General features: G+C 43.4%; 1 protein-coding gene across 9 annotated transcripts in view; it reads left to right on the top strand.

The window, feature by feature from the left end:
- The window catches only part of PITPNM2 (phosphatidylinositol transfer protein membrane associated 2), a 142,127-nt gene that overhangs the window by 26,071 nt on the left and 100,652 nt on the right, over positions 1-15,404 (top strand). The window contains exon 1 of one of the 9 annotated variants that reach the window (XM_074844151.1): positions 9,624-9,642. The exons of the other annotated variants lie outside the window; for them this stretch is intronic. The gene's annotated coding sequence lies outside the window, so the exon portion shown is untranslated. Of the gene's footprint in view, positions 1-9,623; positions 9,643-15,404 lie in introns of those variants that run through there. 9 annotated transcript variants of the gene reach the window in all.

The raw sequence follows: 15,404 nt of genomic DNA, 5'->3' as shown, positions 1-15,404 counted from the left end.
TTTTAAAATAGTACTTCCTCTCCCTTCTGGTTGTTTTGTTTGCATTTGAAACAAACTTCTTGAGCCATTTCTCTTTTGTTTCAAGTCAACCTTTTGATCTGTGGTCTCCATTGCTTTGAGCACCCTACTGTGTTTCCTGGGGTCCAGGGAAGAGGCTCTGAGGGAGATACAGCAATGACAAATGTTAACATCTCAGAATTTTTTCTGTGTATACCTAATATTTAAAATGTCATCTGTTGTAATTGATTTTGCTGTTTTGTGCTAGAGGCAGGGATGAACAGTTCTCTTCCTCCCTGTGTTCTGAGGACACGGATGCTCAATTTTGGCCTGGTAGCAGTGATTTTGTTGTGAGGAGCCTGGAGCAGCAGGACACAGAGGGTGTCCCTTCTCAGGGTTGTGCTGGGTAGAACACTACTGCTCTGCAGAGCTGAATTTCCAATAATCTGGAGGGAAGGGACTGTGTCCCAGCACTATGACTTTGCTGGAGGGATGACTTAATGCTCACATCTGGGTGAATGGCTGTTTTCTGCAGGTTGTGGTCAGGGCCAAAGGCGTATTCCCTGGACAGGGTGTCAGGAAGTTCAGGAGGTGGGACGGCAGGAAGCAGTTTCATGATCACGCACTACTGCTGGTGGAAGTGCCTTTGCTTTTAAATCTACATTTGTTCTGTGTTGGCAAGGCTTGTGTTAAGTTTTTGTGATACGTTCAGTGCAATACCTGCCATCTCTCTAGACAGCTGTACTTAGTCTTATTGTTATCACCATGGCTGTTGACTAGTGATAAAGGACAAGCTGAAGAGGGCTAGGATCCTGATACTTGGGAACTGGGCAACACTTTGATTTGGGTTTGTCTCTTGTCACGGAGAGAGTTGAGGCAGTGTGTGGATCTGCTTCCTTGAAGACCTAAAATACATTTTTATTGACTCCTCGGGCTTTGTGAAATCATGGTGGAAGAATGTAGCAAAACCATTGGGAAAGCTTCCCCTCCCCACTTCTTAGTGTTGTTTTAATAGCTGCCTCTTATGAATTACAATAGCTCCCTGTGCCATTCCCTTTCTCTTTTAAATATAAGCTAGCCTGTATTATGAATAAATATGTTAAGTTAATAGTACAGCTGCTTTAAATCAAGTGATTCTACTGTTGCCAAACCTCCTGTTGCTGGTAGCTCTGGGAGGTATTCTGCCCAGCAGAGACATCTTGATGTGCTGGTGTCGCATCTTCTGTGCTGAGGCCATTTGACATTCGTCTGCCTCTTGCAGAAAAGCAGGATTTGGGTAACTTACACTAACAGCCTTTCATAATTCTGCCTGCCATGCTAATTTAAGGGGTAGTGACAATTCTCCAGCTCCTTTCACGAACACCATCGTACACGCCCTGAGTGTGCCACTTACCAGTTTTCCTTGCCTGTAGAGTCTGCCTCTTTCCTTCCACCGTATCGAAGTCCAGCATAAAAGTGGAGCTTGGGTGACTGCAGGCTGCCTGCTGGTTTTGTCAGCCTTGGGTCTGAGTGCCTGCCGAGGTGTTGCCTGGGCCATTCTCAACTAACCCCTGAGCTAATAGATGCTGTTTCCTGACGTAAAAGCAGACGGGAAACTCTGGCCAGGAGCAAAGCTACATCAAGCTGTGCTTTCAGAGGTTAAGCTGATTGCAGATCTCTCATAAATAAATCTTTCTGTATTAATAAATAAATGCCTGCAATAGTTGCTTTATTATAATGCACGGAAGCTTTCAGAAAGAAAAATTTCCCGAATGAGCCATTTCTGCAGTCTCTGCTGACTCTTAAAGATTGGTGTCATTAATTGAATTTTGCCTCTTCCATTAGACTGGAGTGTGCACTCTTCACTTGCATGTACGGTTGATGCACTTGAAAGAGTGTGGGAAGAGATAAAATATTCAGAGCTACTTGCATTGCTTCTGTGGCAGTCAGGTTACTGGGTTGTTCTGGGGAGAGTGGGCAGCCTTTCAATGTGACTGTCTTATACTTGGGTCTTTGAGAGTGGGAAGATTTCCCCTCTGAAGCTCATGTAGCACTTGTTGGTTGGCTGTAGAGACCTGGCTAGATGTCTGCTGCTGACTCATTCTTCCTGCAAAATTTCTCTTAAAAGAAAAATACATTGTCTATATGTTACAAGTAGCCAGATTCTTCTTTCTATAGGGAATGATACTTGTTGGAAATCAATCTCACCTAATCCAAAGCACTGCAAATGTAATAATTAAGATCTTCTTAATTTCCACACTTGATTGGTGGGGAGACAATAGCTTGTTCTTTGAAACAGTGCTTTGTCTTTTGAAAATAATCTTACCAATGTTACATAAATGCTGTATTGCAGCCCGCCCTCATTAGCCACTGATTAGAGGGTCCTTTGTGAAGTGTTGTCTGTTTCTGACATAATTTAATTAATATGGAACCAGTAAAATTCCTATGGAAACAAAACAGGAGCAAATTTAATAGCAGATAAATGTGTGTTCTGGGCTATGAAAGTGAACACAAAACTGATTTCTTAATGGGACTGCTAGAAGAACAAGCAAATCTACAGAGACATGGTTGTATGCCTCAGCTAGAAATGTATGTCTGTGGATATAATTAAACTTCAGTTAATAACATATTGTCCTCAGTCTTGGCGAAGAACTGTATTTGGGCTGTGGCTACGTGTCCAAAGCATTTTTACTAGATTAACTTCTCTGTACAGCATGGTCTAGAGCTTTCAAAGCACTTGCAGCTCTTGGGTGCCTGCCTTGCATTTCAGCTCGTTCCTCGCATAGCTCAGAGAGCACGATGAACTCTTTCCTACAGTCGGATGATGGAGAAATGGGCAACTGTCCCTGTCGCTGACCTGCTGTAGGAGGCAGTGGGTGAGTTGGAGAGACAGTCTTCAATAGCAATGCATGAGGAAGGGTGAAGTGTGAAGGTGATGCTTCATGATTCACTTTTTGCATTGCAAATCCTGTTTCGTAAGTAAGCTGCTTCCACCGATGCATTTAATGATTTATTATCTCTCAGAGCTTTTTTTCACCCTGGAAAAAAACAAAAGATGATCAATGTTGTGTGGTGTGGTTTGTTTTTTTTTTTTAAAGCTCTGTGCTGAACATTATATGATTAAGTTGTAATTTTGAGGTGACGCATTTGGGCATATCATTTTCAAGACCATCTTTGGTTTCAGGGATCATAAATACTGGTTCCAGCTGTAATGAAGTGCTGTGCTACTTACTATGTTCCTATCATTGTGTGTGTCTTTTGTTTAAATTATTAAATCACAGTGGCTATGGCCATAATAATGTGGTTGTTTTATGTCTTGGAACAGGGGAAAATAATTTTATTTAGTTGGAATAATGTAATTGTAACATGCCTCTGGGTTTCAGTTAAAGGGGGAGGTGATGCAGGTGGCTGGCAAGACAGTACTGTTCTCTTGATGATTTTCTGCAGCAAATTCCACTGCCGTGGAGTGGCAGCATGTTTGTTTTTAGTGGAACAACTTGTGAGCAAACACTGGGATGTTTATGATGACAAGGAAAGCACTAGAAAAATAGAGGCTATAAAATCCCACTCGTTAAGGGTAGCAACATGGGTAATTGTCTCAGTCAGGTGCATCTCGGGGGAGGAGGTGTAGATCTGAGATCTGGCTGTGTGACTGCCTGCCTGAGCCATTATGGGCAAAACACTTAACTTCTTTGCACCTCTGAAGGCCATCTGTAGGGTAAACAGCTGTCTGCCTGGGTGGTTTTATGAGGCGAAGTGCTGGGGAAGGGCTTGGAGATCCTCTGATGGAAATGCTTTACAGATAAAGTATTTATTTCCCCTTTTGAAGGGAAAAGATGCGTGATGGTTTCTTGAATCAGGACGACTGCACCAGTTCAGATATAATGTGATAAATGAAGTATAAAGGCCCAGTGAATGACCTTCTGTAAAATACAAGAGTGCCTGAACCATTTGTGCTTTAAATCTTGCTCCACATCTTTGTATTTCGTGTCCATGCTGTTCATTAAAGGAGTCTCCTGTGCCCTGTTGGTTTTGGGCTGATAATGGATAGCTAAGTGGTGCACGCTGAAAATTTCTGTATAAATAAAGCAGTGTGCTTTTCTGTGCATAGTGTCTTGTCGATATGGGGCAGAAACCCTTCTATTTTCCCCTCTTTTGTGTTTGTAGCTGGGCCTTGAAATGTATTAGTGCTCTTTACATATTCCCTCAAAGTCCAGTTCATTGAGGCATCTCTTCCTCCCAGTGAAACCTTACACTTACGTGGCTGCAGCACAGACTGTGGTTTCTTTCCAAATGAATCATGAGGGTTTTACAAGCTGTAAAACTTCTCTGGAGAGCTTAAGGGTGTGACCAGCTTACAAGCATGGATGAAATTTTTTTTTTTTTTTTTCTGATTTGGGGCTGAAAATATCCTGAATATCTGTTTGGTGCTTTTGATTGCCAGCAAGAATTTTTTTTTTCCCTCTTCAGATGGGATGCAGCACAGTCCCAGGCTCTTGCTGCGGCTGCCCGCAAAGCTTTGCTGGGACTCCCTTGAGGACTGGGTGTAGGAAGCGATAAAATTTTATTAGTGTTTGTTCCTTTAGTCTATGTAAACTTTTTATGAGGAATAAACTTATGCATTTGGAGGACAAAAGTTGCCCATCTCTCTGGCTGGGCTTTGTTTAAGGAAAATGTATTTTGCTCCCTGTCTTAGCAGCTCTTTGCCCAGCCCCAGGGCTTCTGCCGTGTTCCCCGTGGAGGCTGATTTGACCAGTCTAGCTTAGTCTAAGCCACTTCTCTCCAGATCAGTTTGACCTCCTGGGGTTCCCAGTTCAGGAGTGTGGTGCAAGAGCCCTGCAAAGGGGACCCTGGGTTGGGCAGTGCTTGTTCCCTGGGGCTTATCAACACCTGGTGAGCTCTGCTGGCAGTGGAGTCTTATAGCTGGGAGGCTTTGCATGCCGGCGTGTCCTTGCCCCACTGCAAACGCAGCGCCGAGGTATGTGATGGGTGGTCCTGCTCTGTCACCACCTGCACTTGGAACTTGTGGGCAGTGCTGGGGAGATCTGGCACGTCTTCTCTTGTCTCTGGCATGTGTGCTGGGCTGGAAAAGTCAAGGGTGTTTCCAGTAGTTTTTGAGCTCTGGGTAGGAGCCTGTTAGGTGCACTCCTTGCACAGTGTCACCGATAGCTCTTCCTGAGCTTCTGCAGCCAGTCCCGCTGCTTTGACTCAACTAGAAAGCAAGTTGGCTGCCCCAAAGAGAGACATTTTCCAGAGTAGGGCACTGGCCAAGAAATCTGGAGCTGGCAGTGACATGGAGCTGGCAGAGGACAAACCAAGCAGGTAGGAGCTATCAGGAGTGCTGGGAAATTAGAGGGGATTTTTTTTTTTTTTTTTTCCTGGCATATGTATGCCAAGAGTAGGTGGTTCAGGAGGGGAATACCTGGCACAGTGTGATGGCAGCTTACCCAGCTGCCCTAACGGGATGCTTTTGCCAGGAGCCTTTGGACCTATTCTGTAAATAAAATAAAATAAATATGATACTTGTTACTATAAATAAAATTGAATGAGTATGATTACCTTGAGTCTCTGGATGCACCTTACATGGTCAGCATTTGTTCCTTTCTTTCTCTGCAGGCAATTAATGGAGAAAGAGGGGACCATCAGTGTGCACAGACATCAGCCAGGCAGCATGAGGGCTCATAATAACTTTCTCCTATGATAAAAGAGATATTTTTATGGTTTGAATTTTTTATTTTACTTTCCCCCTGGTGGGAGAGAATTACTGGTGATGATAGTTGGTAGACCAGCTCCTGTTGGGAAGCATTGAATAGAAGAAGGATTTATTGAAGGAAATGTGTGGCAAATTCCTTTATAATGCACTTTTTTTCCTTATTTAAAGAGGTTGTTTATAACTAAGAGACCATTAGCACTCAGGAGGTAATTTTGTTGTAGCAGTACCTTATTGAATGAAAGCTTAGTAGTCTGTTTCTGGATGGAGGCCTCAGGAACAGCTCCTGGATAATGCTGTACCTAAGCTTTTTTTTTTTCCCCCTCCTTTTTTCTTATTTAAATGGAGGTTGGTGCAGCTCCTTCCCATGTAGTTTAAAGAACAGCTTTGTGAAGTACATGTCAGCATTTGAATTATGCTTTTCATTTACTGTAGCCAATTCTAGTACTCTCCTTTTACCCTCAGGGTTTCTAGAAGGTTTCTCGACAAATGTTCCCCCTCACTCCCTGCAACCCAGAGACAAAAACCCAAGAGCTCCTTTGCATGCTGCTTGGCTGCTTTGCTTTTCTCTCTGATACTGTTAGAGAAATTCTGTGACTTTTGCAAAGGATACTGAAATTGGGGGGGCAGAACTATGCTGTAGAGAGTCCTGGTCAGGTTACTGCCCAGAGGTCTCCCTTGTACTAAGGAGCAGTCAGAACTGATCAGTGTAAAACCTTCCACACCAAGGGGGTAAACAACACATGTGAACTGGTAAGGAATGCTAAGCACTCTGCATCCCTTATGTGAAGTGGGGTTTGTTACTTCTGGCTTGAATACTAATCTAATCTAATACTAACCTAATACTAATCATCCTGTGTTTAAACAACCTGTCAAATTTTCCCCACAGTAGCAGTTAAGAGACAGGAGGGAGAAGTGTATGGCACAAACAGAGGATGGTTGCTAGAACAGAGTACCTGTTTGGTTTAAAATAATCTTTCGTGTGCTCCAGGAAAGGGCAATGTGTTCCCAGTTATGTCCATCCTAAAATCTTTTGAGGTGTTGCTGCAGGATGGCTAACGCAAAGCTTCTTCTGGTGGAAAAATTGGTGAGGAAGGTCTTGTGTATTTTGCATCTTCTCCCTTTTACTCCCCCTCCAGTTTTGCGTTTTTGCTAATGCAAACCTCTTTTGGTGGAAAAATTGGTAAGGAAGGTCACGTGTATTTTGCATCTTCTCCCTTTCACCCTCCCTCTGGTTAAAGCGTGTTTGGGCTAGAGTGCACTGAGCTACCCAGGTGCAGAGGATATTATGGATTCTCCATATTGCTAGCCCTAATTTTAGCTACACTCTGCACGGTTCATGCCAATACTCACCCACTTGCATTTGCACTTTCGGTAGCAGTCATTACACAGTGTGAGCTTCACACATGTGCTGCTCCTCCTGGAGCTCAGCTGGCAGCAGCAATTTGTATTCCCCACAATAAAATAGCGAGGTTTGCGTGGGTAAGGACTAGTGGGAGGATGCTCACATCTGTGAACGTGTCCCTGCGGAGCGCTGCTGTGCTGTGCTTGTTGCAGCCTGTTGGAGGCAATTGGATGGGAGGAAGGGGAAGAGAGCTCTGTAATTCCCGTCTGCTTTTCATTGAAGTGGAGAAACGGCTCTGCATTGCATGTTACGTTCTCTCGTGCACTTTCGCTGTGAAAGGACTCCCAGTCTGATTTGTCAAGGCAGAGACTTGACGTGAGTCCAAATGCACTTGACAAGAGTGTCTTTGCTGTTGAAACCTCTCCTCCTTCTGTGATAAAAACAAAGCTCCTGAGTAACACTCCTTCCTTCCTGTGGCTCTTAAGAAAGACTCAGCAGCTTGGAGTTGTTCTGGGAGGGAAGTTTTTTACAGTATTCAAAGCACTTACCCATTTTTCCATTTAAAAATTTGACAGAGCAATGCATTTAAAACAAGGTAGCCACTGAGAAATGATTTGGATTTATGCTTTCTTTAATTGGACTGCGTAAGATTTTATTTACTGATAGCGCCCAAAGAGAGCTGTCGAAATACTGCAGAAAGAGTGAATGCGTCCATTGTGGTAATGTGCTTTTGATAAATGCGTTATGGCGTAGTTACGAAGTCAGGAGGAAGCCTTAATTACTGTTATGAAGCCATTAGGGTCTAAAGCAGCAATCTGAGCTCTTACTGCAATCTTGTTTTATATTTCTTCACCAATGACTTCAGCACAAAAGAAAAGTGCTTGTTTTAGAAGATAATTTATGCCTTTTTCCTTTGCCTTTTTAAAACGGTGCAGAAGTGACAGCGGGTACTTGAATATGATAGCAGTGAGCTTCACGCATTCCCATAAATAAAAAAAAATACAACCTTTACACCAAGCACATACTGCTCCCGTTGGCAGGGGAGCCAGTGTTGTATGATCTGCTGACTGTCTTCTCCTGTTACCCATACCCATATAGCATAAGAAATTGCTGAACTTGATTCTCCCATCTTTAAAAAAAAAAAAAAAAAAGGGAGGGAGGAGGGGGAGGCACATGGAAAGAGGACAGGATTGGTCTCCAGGATTCCTGTGTAAAATGTCCTCTGGGGCTAGGGAAGGGGAAAGATTGGTCTTGCTAACTTTTTGTTAATGGAAATTTCCTTGGGAGATCAGTGTTATAACCTACACATGGGGTCAACAAATTGTCTGTCCCTGGAAGCCTCCCCTTTCCACAGGGGCTGTTTCCACAGCCCAGCAAAGAGCCTGTGCCGTCTTGCTCCCGTCTCTCTTGACAGCAGCCTCAAAGCAAATGATTTGGAGCTGACTATTCTTATACCAAAAATGTGTGCAAAGAAAGAGTGTTGTTTTCAGATATTTTTTTTTTTTTTAAAACTTTTAAGTTATTCAGAGGAAGACTGTTTAATGCTCAGTCACCTGGTTTTAGTGCTTTGTAAATGTTCTTTGACTCTCCGGTACTGCATTATTTATAGCAGAGGTTAATTTAATAGAGTGAACTTTGTTACCCTCTAGGATATAAGCATCTTAATTTAAAAAACAAAACTGACAAAAAACATAGTTGTAAATCAAAGGTTAACAGGCATAGCAATGTGAAAGTATTGTTTGCTCGGTCGTTAAATTGACACTGTGCTGCTTTCTTAAATGGGATATTTCTTCAGTGACAGGAAGGTTAAGTACAAGTTGTACTGTAATGAGACAGGAGGAATGAACCTTACTTATTAGTGTTTTTCTGAATCTAATTGCTTAAAATAATTGCACGTGTAACGTGGTAGCACTGATGCTTTTTACAGGGCTGTGGAAAGCTGCTGGTTGGTTCAGGGCTCCGTCAGCAGCACTGTCAGCTGCCTCTGGCCGCTTCATTTTCATACGGATTCAAGCTGCCTCTTGCTTGTCCTCAGTTTGGGCTCTGACTCTTGGCTGTTTCTAGAGAGCAGCTAGGTGCCTTGCTCCTAAGGGTTTGGTTAAGAAAACATTGGTTGAAAGAGCCCTTCCCAAGCATAGGCATAATCTTGGTGTACCAGAGCTCCCAGTGCAGTCAGTCTGGGAGGATAATGGCCTTCACGTCTTGTGGGGTGTCTGAGTCTCGGGCCATGCTGTTCATGCCAAGTCTGGGATTCAGCCTCTTCAGCTGACACTCAGAAAGATAATTTTAGAGATCTCAAGAATGTCTGCTCAATATGTTGAAGCAGTTTTGTCCTTTTGCAAAAGCGTGTTTATCTTTGCTGTGGGAGAAAGTCTGGTGTGGTTTATGAAGGCTGTGCTCTTAGACTGATATTTTTGGTTTAATTCAGTTATCAGTAATTTAAAATAAAAAAGAAGCAACAAAAAAGCCCCAAACCAAACAGCCTTACCCCCCAAACACTTAACCATTCCAAGGCTCTGTGTTTTTTATTTTTCTCTGTCTGCTTTCAGCATGCTGAGCTGGGGAAGGTGATGATGATAAATATTACCGTCTTGTTTCCAAAAGCTGTTGGGTAAGATCTCTCACTGCAGCATCTGAAGCATTACTGGAAATACTCTGAACTGTTATAACAACATCTCTGGTGTAATTTTTCTTTTCCAAAAGTCTTTCCCTTCCCCCTATTTCTGGGTAGAAGACACTAATTAGCAGAGAGATTCAGGTGTCAGTGAATGTGCCAGGCTCTTGAATCATGCAGTAGATCGCAAGTGCAGAGATGTTCCCCCCTTCCCTTCAGATGGCAACGTTAATTCTCAAGAGTGCACTGGTAGTGCTGCTGCAGTTTTCATCATGTTTGTGTATTTCCAAACTTAAAATGCTTCCAGTTATAATGTTTGTCCTAATTGACTGTTACAGGCTTTGGTGTTCTGAAATTTGGGTTGACTTCTTGAAGTCTGGCATATGGCATTAAAATTCTCGGAGCACTACATGTCTGTAGAGTGACAACACTCCAGATTAAACCTAAGCACTACTACTCCCAAGGAGATAGGCTAAGTATTTTTTCCTCTCCAGAGTACTCTACTCTGAATAGCTCTACAATTAAAATTGATATATCTTTACTTGGTTAATCTAATACCTATTATTTCCTCTTTGTTTCAAATTTGAGTAGTCTGGGCCAGTTCATACTTCAGAGATCTAATTTAAATGAAGTTGTTCACAGCTATAAGCTCGTAGATGTATTCAGCAGTTAACGTGAAGCTCTGAAGAACTGCTTGAAGAGTCCAGAGAAATTTAACAAGAGGACTCCTGCCCTTTCCATGTCTGCTCCTGCCCAGGCATGGTTCTGTTGGGTTGTCATTGTTCCAGCCGGTCTCACCAGCCCGCAGCACAGCCCATCCTAAACTGCATGTGTGTGTATTTATTCAAAGGATTTGGAGTTGATGTCTAACTTGCAGTCTGGCGCTATTCCACGGTTTTTTTGGTTTATTAAAATTTCCACCAGAAGGTGCCTGGAGTTACTGCAGTGGCGTTGCTGGATTTGCATTTCTGCTGGCAGGTTTGAGGGCAGGTGCGTGACTGATGGGGGCTGCCCAGCTTGTCCCTGCCCCAGCGGGGGAATTTTAGCCAGTCAGCTTGGTTCCTTGCACAGTTCCCCAGGAAGTGTTTCACCCCAGCTACACACACATGTTAGCAGATACCAAAACCAACCGTTTGTCTTCAGGCATTTGGGGCAAACGCCAACAGAAGATGGCACAGAGGACAAAAAGTAAATTGGCCTTCTAAAATCCTTTCAGCTTTAAGTATTACAGATATAATTAGAAACACAGGCAAGGATTATTATCCTATAAGTGCCTTTCTAGTCTGTTCTGCTTTTGTAACCTTTCTTTTTTCATCTGTCACTCTGGCTTGCTGTATTGTTTCTCCTTGCAGCCTGGCGTCTCCACCATCGTGTCCCATTGCTGCCTTAATGCTTTGCACTGAGTCTGTTTGCTTTTCCCCTCTATTTACGTCATAGCTGTTGTCTTTTGGCTCTGCACTGGTGTTCCTGTGAAGCCACCATCATTCAAACAAATAGGTAGGTTTTAATGCTGCAAGAAAATGCAGCGCTGCTCTCTGCAACTGCTCTCTCCCCAGCTCCCCAGGCTGCACATCTTCCCCCTCTGCTAATCAGTAGATTAAGATTTTTGGGGTTTTTGTTTTTTATTTTTTTTAAATTGCTTCAGAAGTGATGAGCTTTGTGTAAACTGGTGCCTGCAGGTGCTGATGTGGGAAGCAAAATGGGTCCCTTGGAGCAGGGGTGCAGCTCTGTGCTGGGAAACCTGCTGTCAGGCAGGAGCTGCCTGGACATTGTGAGAAGGAGAGCCACTGCTTTCCTGTAAGAACACACCCCAGTTTGCCCAGGGATTGCTGTCAGTTGTCTTTAGGTCCTCTTACATGCAGCAGAACTGTCCTCCAGTGGGGCCTTAAAGTTCAGGGTGCGGAATATTGTGGAGTGTTTTGTAGCTGCTTTAATCCCTGCTCAGTCTGTAGTCTGTTACAGGCAACACTTTAAGTCTTTGAGTCTTGGTCTGCTATGTAAAGCTTCTTGGCAGAGCCATCTCACTTAGGAGGGAAGTCTTGTTTTCAACATCCCTGCCCAGTTTGACAGTTACTTTGGTTAGGAGTGTGCAGCTCTCAGCCAGCAGGTTCCCCTCTGCGTATGGGGTTGCGTCTCCCTACCCTGACCAAAAAACCACCCCAAAACCAGATGCCTAAGAGCCCCTGAGTGGGAAGGGGATGTGCTGGTCAGCCCCTGGAAGTGTACCCGAGCTCAGATGGCAAAGCCCTTCCCTGTCTGCAGACTGCAGTACCCAGGAGCACTGGAGAACCTGCAAGAGGAGTCATCTGATGCAGCATGAAGGTGCTGGTCTCTAAAGACCTTTGTTCAGGATCCTACGGCTTTTCCTCCCAAAGGTTATCGCCTCAGGCACGACTGCGAGGGGGAGTTGAGCTCTGTAGTGTCATTTTATATACACACTTTTATATATACACCCATGTCAGTGTGTAGTGCCTATTGAGGATGCTCAGCAGCTCCAAGTCTGGGGTCCAAGGCATGGTGGCTTGGGCACCCTTAAGCAAACAAACCCCTTTAAAATACTCATGCTTGTTATTTCTCTGGTACAACTGAGATGTTCAGCCCTGCCCAAAGGGAAATCGATGGTGTGTTTGGACTCCCCGTTGCTTTACGTGTATGTGAGTGTGTTTATTTTATTTAAGGAGTTGGTACATAATCAGTCTTAAAATTAACTGACTGCCTGTTGACTTGTCACCCTGTGAATGAAAACACATTGCTTGTAATTTGTTTGACATTATTCTGTCCTGTTGTCAGGCTTCTAATTACATTTAGAACATAACCCAGATGTCTGTCTGTCTCCTTCTGTCTCTTTTTTATTATTATTATTTATCTTTTTTATTGTAAAACATGCAAGGAAATACTCCTCTGAAGTGATGGAAGTCTGTTTGCTTCTCTGTCTTTTCAGGAGATTAGTAGGTGGTTGCAGGTTTATCTCTTAAAAACTGTGTTCCTTTTAAAAGAAGGTGTCAGTTTGGGCATCCAAAATTGCTAGTCCCTTGTGACTTTGGATTGACCTTCTGTATGCTTTAGGGGTATTGAAACATGTTTGTGTCCACATTAAAATGTTTCTCTAGATACTGCTTTCTAAAAATGATCACATTCCCCATTTTATTTATTTTTAAAGAGATAGATTGCTTGTGCTTTTAGAAGATTAAAATATTAATGTATTTAAATATAACAGTGAAAGAGAGGCGAGGCAGAAGGGGTAGCCCTTTAAAAATTTGCACAAATGAGCAATCTTTTATTGAATCCATTGGATAAGCATGTAATATTCCTTGCCAACATTGGCTTTTGATAATTAGTAAAGGAAAACTCAAGCTGTTCACTGAGGTTTTATTGCTCAAAACCTATCCTGTAACTTGAATTTTCCTAGAGCCACAAGCTTTTAAGCACCAGAAACACAATTTTCCAGTAGCATACTAGATCACCAATGTACTTCCAAAAGCATTAAGTCACTTAAACATCAAAAGGCTGCTACTTTCTTAATGGAACTTTTGAAGGCTTTACCTCTGATCCCACTTGGAGAACGCTGTGCTGGCCACCGAACAAGCTCCATTCCCCTTGTGGTGGTTCTTTTTTAGCTGATCTAAATCTGCAAGGCAGCGGGGGGTGTGTGGAAACTGTTTTTAGGGATAAGAAACTTGACTCTTAGTCCCTGCTGACTTGGGTTTTTTGGTATTGTTGATTGCCAGCTTTCCTAGCTCTGAGTTGTGGAAGATTACTATTATATTTAAACGCTGTTTCCTTAGACAAAAGAGTCTGATCTGGCTGGCTCCAGCAGGGGACAGATTTTTCTGTTCTGCAAAACTTTGTTCAAACAGAGCTCATGGTAGGGGAGAAGCCAGAAGTATAGGAAGGGCACAGTGGGTTGCCATAAGGAAAGAAAAACTGGAAAGTAAGAATAAAGGAAATAAAGCATGTGTTCAGTATGAGTGATATATGAGACACTTGGGTATAGAGGCTGCAAATTATTATGTGGTCCCTGCCATTAAATACAAATACATCCCTGATTTTCCCATCTGCATCACAGCCAAGAGGATCTTAATGAAGGGCGAACTATGCAAACAAATCCCCTGAACCACTTCTGCCTCTGCTTGAAGCAGGCTGCGTTTTGTATTGCCTCTTGTTTCACGTCAGCGCGATGGTGCTTTTTGATCTGCTGCTGTTGTTACTTGGGGTCTGGGCATCTGTTAGACCTGCCACCTGCAGCGAAGAGCTTCCGGCTGAGCGATGAAAGGTCATTTGCTGAATCTGGAGTAAAACTGCACCAGGGACAGAAAATAAACCCTGGCTTTTTGTGAAGGAAGAGCTGCTTCCCTGGAGGGACAGAACTGACTGGCAGAGTCGGGTTTGGCTGAAATACTGCTGGGGTTTGTGTACCGAGTGTCTCGTTGTGGAGTTTTCAGTTGGGAGAGAGGCTGGAGGGAAGGATGTTGTCACTTCAAGTTCCTCTCCGATCCCTTGCTGCTTCTGTTGGCAGTTAACAGTTACAGGGGGGAAAAAGGCATTTCTGGCTCTGGGCATCTGGGCCCAAGCCTGGCTGTCGTCTCAGTCAAGGGTCTGTTGGCCTCAGCTGCCTTTGAAGATCTTGGCCTTTATAGGAGCTGACAAACAAGAATTAATTGATGACTCACCAGCACAGTAATGTCAGAAATGCTAGTTTTATTTTGCTGTTCCTGCATGTTCTTCAACCTGTAACTATTTTATGTGGTTTTTAGCCTGAAGAGAGGTTATTGTGTCCATGTACAGCACAGAATAATAATTGAGAGTCGGTGCTTTTGGAAGAAAAGAGTCTGCGGCACAGTATGATGCGGCAGGTGGACCCGTTTGCTTCGTGTAAAAGAAGGGAGTGGGGGATTGCCAAAGCCTGGCTGTGAGGAGCTGGTTTCAGTCCACAAGTGGTTGGTGGAGTAAAAAAGAGTTTCTTTAAAGGTTTGCTGTTTGATTTTCACTCTTGTTTTTTCTCCTGAAGCAGCAGAAAGCAGGTGTGTGCTACCTACCTACGTTTGTAGCCTTAAGTTCAGGAAAGCTGTCTGTCCATGTGTATTTTCAGAGGTTTGGGGCTTAAAGTGGCAACTTAATTCTTGGACTGCGAGGGAAGGGGGAAATCCTTAAAACAGCAATGGAACAATAATGTAATATGCCAGTTATGGGGAGGGGGGAAAAAGAACAGAAGGAGAAGAAGGTGCTAGTTTATAGTTTGGCTAATGAGATGAAGAATTAAGAAGATATAACATAAATTTCTTGAGTTGTTTTTGTATTTATTAGTGTGGTTTCTGGCGGGTATCACTCTTTTTATATGATGAGAATTTCTCTTAATTTATTAAGGGATTTATTAGCAGAAGCCGTGTGTTTCCCAGCATTCAGCCAGGACCAGGTATCAAGGAGGCACGTTTCTCTGTGAGCACATAGCAGCACAGAATGAAACGGGCATCGTTCTTGGTGCGAGCACATCGCACGCTGCACGGGTCCCTCCTCATCTGTGGGTACTTTGTTCTGGGCAATCTGTCTCTTGTGACAATAGGTTAAGTATCTAAACTCTCCGGATCGTGTGTGCGTGGGGTTTTGTTTTGTGTGGGGTTTTTCTAGTTTGACTTTTCTGCTTCTTTTAGCCATAGTTTCTTGTTGTTCCACAGTAAGGCTTGGATATTAATTATATAGTATTCAGACTCTCTCTACCCTCTTCCTCTCCCACTGTGACGGTAACAGCTGCTTGATCATTT

This window comes from Strix aluco, chromosome 18 (assembly GCF_031877795.1).
Source record: "Strix aluco isolate bStrAlu1 chromosome 18, bStrAlu1.hap1, whole genome shotgun sequence".
NCBI lineage: Eukaryota > Metazoa > Chordata > Aves > Strigiformes > Strigidae > Strix > Strix aluco.
This window is presented reverse-complemented; position numbering and strand designations above follow the sequence as displayed.